Source organism: Adiantum capillus-veneris, chromosome 17 (assembly GCF_014529385.1).
Source record: "Adiantum capillus-veneris isolate H3 chromosome 17, ASM1452938v2, whole genome shotgun sequence".
In the NCBI taxonomy this organism is placed as follows: domain Eukaryota; kingdom Viridiplantae; phylum Streptophyta; class Polypodiopsida; order Polypodiales; family Pteridaceae; genus Adiantum; species Adiantum capillus-veneris.
The window spans coordinates 65,040,177-65,047,687 of record NC_140947.1 but is presented as its reverse complement, the minus strand read 5'-3'; the positions used below and the strand labels follow the sequence as shown (position 1 = coordinate 65,047,687).

The window sequence follows — 7,511 nt, the reverse complement described above, 5'->3', positions numbered from 1 at the left end:
GAATTCAAAAAACTGCTAAAAATAGTAACTTTTTCTATTATGATCATTTCAAGGTACAATGGTGCTCTTTTTGATCGGGGTCAGAGACCTTAGAATTTCTTTCAGGTCAATTTTATACACACACACATGTATATGTATATACATATGGATGTATATGTATATATATAATTGACTCTATTACCATATCATACTATTTTGATGCCCATACCACAATAGCACACGCTACGCCATGTGTAAAGGACTTTGCATGGTTAAACAAGTTGAGTTTTCATGCACAAGCTCTAGAGTCTAGTTTTTGCAAGGGTTTCAGGTCGTTCCTCTATCCCATGAGCACCATGAGCACCATAATGTGTGAAGATTTCTCTATCATGGTTTCAAGGTTTTGGAAAATGGTTTATTTCAGTGCACATGTGAGCGTGCGGTCTCTTGAGGCTTTCAAAATATGGTTATGAGTCTGAGTTGCACATGCAGGTGAGAAAGCACCTGCGAAGTCTGAGCGTTAGAGAATCTGTCATCCGAGTATCGACGCAAAGCTTACATCTCCATGCCAACATCACCAAAAAATCGGAGAGGAGCAATGGCGGGACGTAAAGGACGCCCTCCTGTTAGGTACATTTTCTCATCTTTTTTTTTATGTCATTATTATACATGTAGAGGTGCCCATCGATGTGCATGCCTAAAAGCAAATTGTATCAAAAATAATGTATATATTTTTACAAAAGCAAATTGCTTCTAGAACTACCCGTTGACGAGAATGTTTGTAGCTTGCTAAATTTTATTTAGTGTCTAAAGGCCTGCATGTTAATGTGAATGCCTAGAGACGATGTTTACATATGAAAAAAAGCTTTCAAATCATCCAAGCTTTCAAGTCAATTAGTGTCTAAAAACATGCATGTTAACATGCATGTTTAGAGAAAAGTGATTAATGTTTCAAAAGAGATTATTTTTGTTCATTATATTCAATATTAAGAAACCCTCATGTGAGGTGTCCATTGGATTATTATATTTTTTGAAATTTTGTTCCACATTCAAAGGAGGTGCTGTCCAAATATTTTCAAAGATTGATTGTGTATTTTATTGAAGGGCAACTTTAAGACCTGCATGTCAACGTGCATGTTTAAAACCAATGTTTCATTAGAGTAGCAAAATATATTGTTGTATTTCTAGAATTTATTTTTATGCAATAAAAAAGTTCTAGTCATATATGTTACATGTTAGCGTTGGAGAGGGGGAAGGGGGAGCACGCCCAGCGCGCCAACACGGTTTGCCAACTATAGCCCAGGGCACACACTACACCGCAATCCACTTTGCGAGCACCTTCGACTCGCTAGATTCACCAAACTCTGCGCGCACATGCGCTCACACAGACACACCTGAACTCACACAACCCGCACCCATCTGCAATAGCCTTTGCGCGCTCCCACTCATTCAAAACACCACACACACACTCTCTCTCTCTGCAACACTCCGTCAGGGCGGCACACACTTGTCGACACGCCCGCACGCACACACACAAGAGCAGAAGAGAAGGGGGGAAAGGGGGGCGAGACGACGCAAAAAAAATCCACTGCAATGGGGGCTTTCTCTTTCATAGGAACACCAAAAAAACTGTACAATGCTCATCGCTGCAACCGGTGTGGACCAAAACACACGAAAGGGTGAGCCTCGCTCAAGCCCGGCTCCAAGGACTCCATGGCCTGTGCTCCTCGTGAGCTTCATGTGGCTCCAAGAACTCCATGGCCTGTGCTCCTCGTGAGCTTCCCGTGGCTCCAAACGAGCAAGTGCAACCCCAAGATCCAAAAAACCCAAGAAAAATCCCCCCACTGTCGAAACCGCTGCCTTGCTCCCTCTTTTTTTTTTTTTCCAACCAAAGAAGAAAAAAAAATTCTTTTTTAAGCAATGGCGCCAGGCGCCATTGCTTGGGACTCTCCCTTTACCTTTTTCTTTCCCTTTGCCTTTCTAGCCTTCATTTCACTTATCAGAAAAAGGACTCCAGGCCACCCTTTTCTTTTTTCATTTGCAAAACAAAGAGAGCTCCAATCTTTAGTTCACGTGCCATCGGTGCTACATGTGTTCGGGTTCGCCCAGCACTCCTCTCGTGAAGTTACCCTCTGCCAGCTCCACACCTGGAGAGTTTTTCCGCATTCGGAATATTTTCCATCTTTCTACCACAAGTCGCCCCCTTGGAAACAAATCAAGTCCGCCCCCCTCTGTCACGAATGTCCATCCCCTTGAAGTGGACGCACCCCAATGCCCCTAGCTTCGATCGGCGAGCCGAAAATTTTGGTTGACTCCTCACATTGCATGAAACTTTCCAAAACTCTAGCGAGCTATAAAAACTCATGTCCGCACACCCACCGATGAGCACATACCCGACCCCTGGCAAATATTTCACGGACCATAACTTGCCCGTCTGAGCTCCGAATGGCGAACCAAAAAAACCGACATGATCGACAACTTGAGCTTTACACGTGTATGCACTTACATCAGTCCGGGCCACCTGTCCCCAGTTGCCCTGTCCGTCGGGGATCTACTACACACTCCAACTTTAAACCGCAATATCTTGCACACCGGGGCTCTGTTTGACGAGCCGTCTGGACGAGCTTCTAGAGCATCTTGAACACCACATTTCAGGGCACATTCCACGCATCTTGAACACTTTGACCTACAGTCCCAATCAGCCCACTTCGAAGGCCCCTGGCCTAAAAAAACACTTTAAGCATACATTTCGGCTGCCACTCTCCTGCCCAGGGCCTTCATTCTTGCTTTAGCCCTTTGCCATGCGCCTGCTAGTACCCATAGCTCGGCATAGAGCTCTTCCTCGCGCAGACCAACTTTGGTTGCACCAGCGTGCATCTTTACAAGCAATGTTTTGTTGGAGATAGTATTTATTTTTATTTTCAATCTTTATTTTTTGTCTCCTCCAATGGACTATGTAAAGATTAAATTCTGTTTGAAACATTGCTTATAGACATGCATGTTAGCATTCATGTTTAAAGGCAATGTTTTCATTGTTAACGCTCATGTTTAGAGGCAAGTTTTCATTGCTTATAGACATGCATGTTAAAGTTCATGTTTAGAGACAATGTACAAATTTTTTCAGATGTGGATTGTGTATTTTATTTGTAGTCCATCTCGTGGAAGATTAAAGAAAAGTCTACGTAATGAAAAGTCTACACAACCACTTGAAAGTAGTGAACAGGTGTCATCAGTGTCAGTAACAGAAATGTCAGAGTGTCATGGCATTGAAGAGGAAGAGATTCACTCTGTGGATGTTGACTAAGGGTCTATGCACGAAATTGATGACACATTGGCTCCTGAAGAAAACGAACTTCAAATTATCCCTTGGGAACTGCGAGATGAGGTAACTGCAGCTGCAGAGATTGACAAGGAGCAAAATATTTTTATGCGTAGAGGTGCCGATGTGCTTCAGACCACACGTATGTTCAGTTGCTTCGACTATCCTCCTATACCATTGTGTAGGTTGATTCCATATGCTAGAGTCAGAGGTTTAAGAGATGATTTAGGTGGATTAAAAACGGCTTTTGCAAGGGAAGGATATATGCAAGAAAAGGGAGCTTTCATTGTTTCACTTTGGACATTTAAGAGAGAGCAAACCATTGCTACAGATAAGTTGAAGCTTCTTAAATTTGTTAAGTGAATTTCTATTTTAAAAATTCTTTTTGAATTAACTAATTTTGGTTTCTTCTTTTGAAGATGACATCAAGGAAAAGTGGGATCCTCTTTGGATAGAAATCAATGAGGAGTATGAGTTGGAGCTCAAAAGCCAACCAAGGTTTGCAGATCTGTCAGACCGCATGTTTTATGTTTGGGAGGGCAACCATCGCACGCTTGCATGGACTGAAGCTATCAAAGAGAAGTTTTCCACCTCAAAGGAGAGACATTGTAGGGTCCTTTGTACTATCATAGATTCCACCAAGGTTCCTGAGATTGCATTGTTAAGTAGCTTGCAACGAATGAATGTGTGAGTATCTACTAAAGCATATATCTTGTTTTTGAATACTTTATTATGGAAACAAATCAATATGGGTTTTTGCAGTATGAACATGCATGCTTTGGTGGCCACTCACATACGGGATGAGATTGTGAACACCAACCACATATGTGCAGCTGAACATTAAAGCTACCTAAAAACTCTCCCCGACAAAGACCAGAAACTAATTGCATTTGTGCGAAGAAAGTATGCTAAAGGTGCAGAACCTTGGTATCCACTCACACAACGCTACCTTGGCATGCTAGTTTATGATGTGAGTTTTGTTTTTTTTTTGCTTGCAAATTATTTTTAATTCATTTGAATAACTCTCAGACAAATTGATTTCTTTTTTAGATTCAAATAACTAAAGAGAAAGAGTCCAGATTGACTCAACTCAAGCAAGGAATGCCTGTAGAGGATGTGAAGAAGGAGGAGAAGAGCATTCATCGTGAGATAATACATAAATATCAAGAATGCATTGGAAAGGTACACTTCACCAAATAATCAAGCAATAGTCATTGTGTTGATTGTTGTTATGGATGTGAAGTAAAACTTCATGCTCTTTGTATTGTGTTGTAGCTCTTGAATATTTGGATCCCAATCTTGGGACAGACTGGTTGGCAAAGATTATGTCACTCAAATGGGGACATGCTAGCTGGGCAACTTTAGAGAAGCTAAACTTGATTGCACTCCATGATGCCCCTATGCAGAATAAAATCCAATGGGTTTCATTACTCGAGTCTGATAGGATCACAAGGACTGCTTTTGGTTTGAATAAGGGAGATAATTTGTTTCGACAGTGAGTGTGATTTACTAGTTATTTAATGTTTGGCTTGCTTTGTCTAAGAGATAATATTTGTTTAAATAACACAACTTTGCTTCTTTAAAATTTGTAGTTGGCTGCGTAGAGAGGGCTACCTTGCTCCTGTCTATGAGAGAGCAACACAACTTGTTTTGGACAATTCAAATGTGCCAGGAGGGGCACCATTGCCACATGAATGCACATTGGGGTTCTACTTTGATGAAATTAAGTTTGAAGCTAGGCCTTTTCTCTATCCTTTGGAGGTTTCTTTGGAGGACAAAAGCAAAGATGTAGAGAAACAAGCACTCAAGAAAGTTGATACTTTTCGAATGGCAGCTCAACGATTGGCTTACAGGTTTGTAACATTTTTGATCTTGCTTTGTATGTCACTATCGAGTCATGTGTTCAATGTTTTTGTTTCTTGTTAGGTTTTTATCACTTTTGGTTTCAAAGGGGATCTTGCCAACTCTCCCATTTGTGGTGAGACAGTGGGCACAAACTGCGTCAAAGGACACATATATGTACCCCCCTAGCATGCCCACTTTGACAACATGGGAGAGAGATACATGTCCATGGTGGTTAGAAAAGGTGCAGGGTCACATCCTTGAGAGAGAGAAAGAGCTTCAAGAAACCATGCTTAGGGATGCAGCAGCAGAGGCGAGACAACCACCACCTGCTACTTCAGAGGCGAGACAACCAGGTATGCTTATGTCATTCTTTAACTTTTATGTTTTCATGCTGTTGATTCTTGTAGATTCAAAAACTGTTGTATATGTCTTTTAAGGTGTCCACTTGTCTAGTGAGAGGATGGACACTGTGGTTGATACCACTATTGTGAAGGATGTTCTAGAGCATGGTAAGTGTCGAAATTTCTATTGTCGACTTTTATTAATACTTTGTGAAAAAGTTCACATGTCATAAATATGTTGTCGCAGACTCCTCGGGCTTGATTGTTGTTAGGAGGAGCATAAAATTTGTCTATGTTTTGGAGTCTCCTTTGTGTTACCCAATGATTACTGTTGATACACGATATATTGCTATTGTTGGTGATTACATTTCTATCGCTGCAACTATAGAGAGGGTACTCGCAATGCATCGTGGAATCTTGTGCATCAACATATGTCTCGAGTTCACTCAAGTGGTGTGCCATACACTCGTGGGGAAAAATCTGTTTCGTGGGCCGCAGATTTTGTCTTCTTGCATCTTCCTTTTGGTGGATTGCATATTGGTTCTTCTTCTCCATCTCGTTGGGATATTTGCACTGAGGAGCATGTACGATCTGGTATCCATTTGACTTTTTCTACACTTGCACATTCTGGATGGCTGCTCATTATGGCTTCTACTACAGGTATTTGTGGTGTGTTTGATTACTTGTATTAATATTATTTCATAATATCGATAGTTTTTTCTTACAAGAACCTATGAATAGGAGACGTTATTGGATGGGTGGAGAGGTTCTGTCGTGCTTCACAGATGGTGGTACATCGTCGCATTATAGTGCTCCATCATAGTTCATATGGATATGTTGAGAGTTTATCTAGTCGAATTCAGGTATTGTTTTCACTTCAGTATTGTATAGTTTTGTTGAGGCTCTTTCTTCAATGTTGTGGTTTTGTAATTTGATTTGCAGTGCCAGTGCTCTATGCTTCTTATGGTACACAGGATTGGGATGCAGCCGGCATGCTTTGTGGCTGAGAGCACCACTATGCTCTCTCGCTTGGGTCTCCAGCCTTCAGATTCGTTCATGACACACCATTTTCCGGAGCCTTCCTTAGCTAGATCAGGATCAGGGATGCCCTGGCGGGGTGAGATGCAGCGGAGCCAGGCTTTTGTTAAGCTGCTTTATCGACGTGGAGGTATTTGTTTGGAGCTTGGGTGTGGTATAGCTCCCATTTTGGCTGCATGCTTATCATCTGAACGAGCATGTGCTGCGCTTGACACCGATGAGTCTCTTATTAGAGACTATGTGGTTCCCTTGCTTTGCCCTAAAAAGCGAAGCCGAGAGGAGGCATCTATCTCTCTAGATGTTGAGGATGAGGGTGACATTCCATCGCGTGTCGACCCTTATGATGACTAGTGAGACTTCGCTCCTACTATGACATTGACATTACTTTTGTGTTTTTGATCTTTATATTGTGTAAGTTTACTTTTTGGCATTTATGTATCTTGTGTAAGAATTACGTCTAATGTTATTAGATCCATAGATTAAATTTTGATTACATGCATAATAACTACATATACTTTTGTTTGTTTGTGGAAGTGCATTGCGGATTTATGCAGAGGCAGCGGCTCAAATAATGGCGAAGGAATTGAGATACGACTTTCGTATCTGTGAAACGCGTCATAAACGCAATTTTTTCATTGATGACGAATGCGACTCTTCATAGAGTCTAAGAATTATTAGCGAGTGCTTATGATGTAGAGTTTAAGTATTGACAAATGGACATATCATTCCTTCTATGATTTTGAAAGTGAATATTTTGAAATCCTCATGTGAGGTGTCCATTGGACCATGGTTAGTTTGAAATTTTCTTCATTTTATAAAGGAAGCTTTGTCCAATTTTTTTTATGAAAGGCTCTTGTATTAATGATTTGACAACATAATTTGTATTATGGATAATACATAACATTGTGAATTGATGAGATGAATGCGACTCCTTCAAGAATCTAGAGAATTGTTGGCAAGTGTTTGTGATGTAGGGTTTAGTTATTAAC

The 7,511-nt window shown here is 41.0% G+C and overlaps 1 pseudogene; it reads left to right on the top strand.

The window, feature by feature from the left end:
- Positions 1-577: 577 nt before the first annotated feature.
- LOC147437400 (uncharacterized) lies at positions 578-7,308 on the top strand (annotated as a pseudogene).
- Positions 7,309-7,511: the final 203 nt, after the last annotated feature.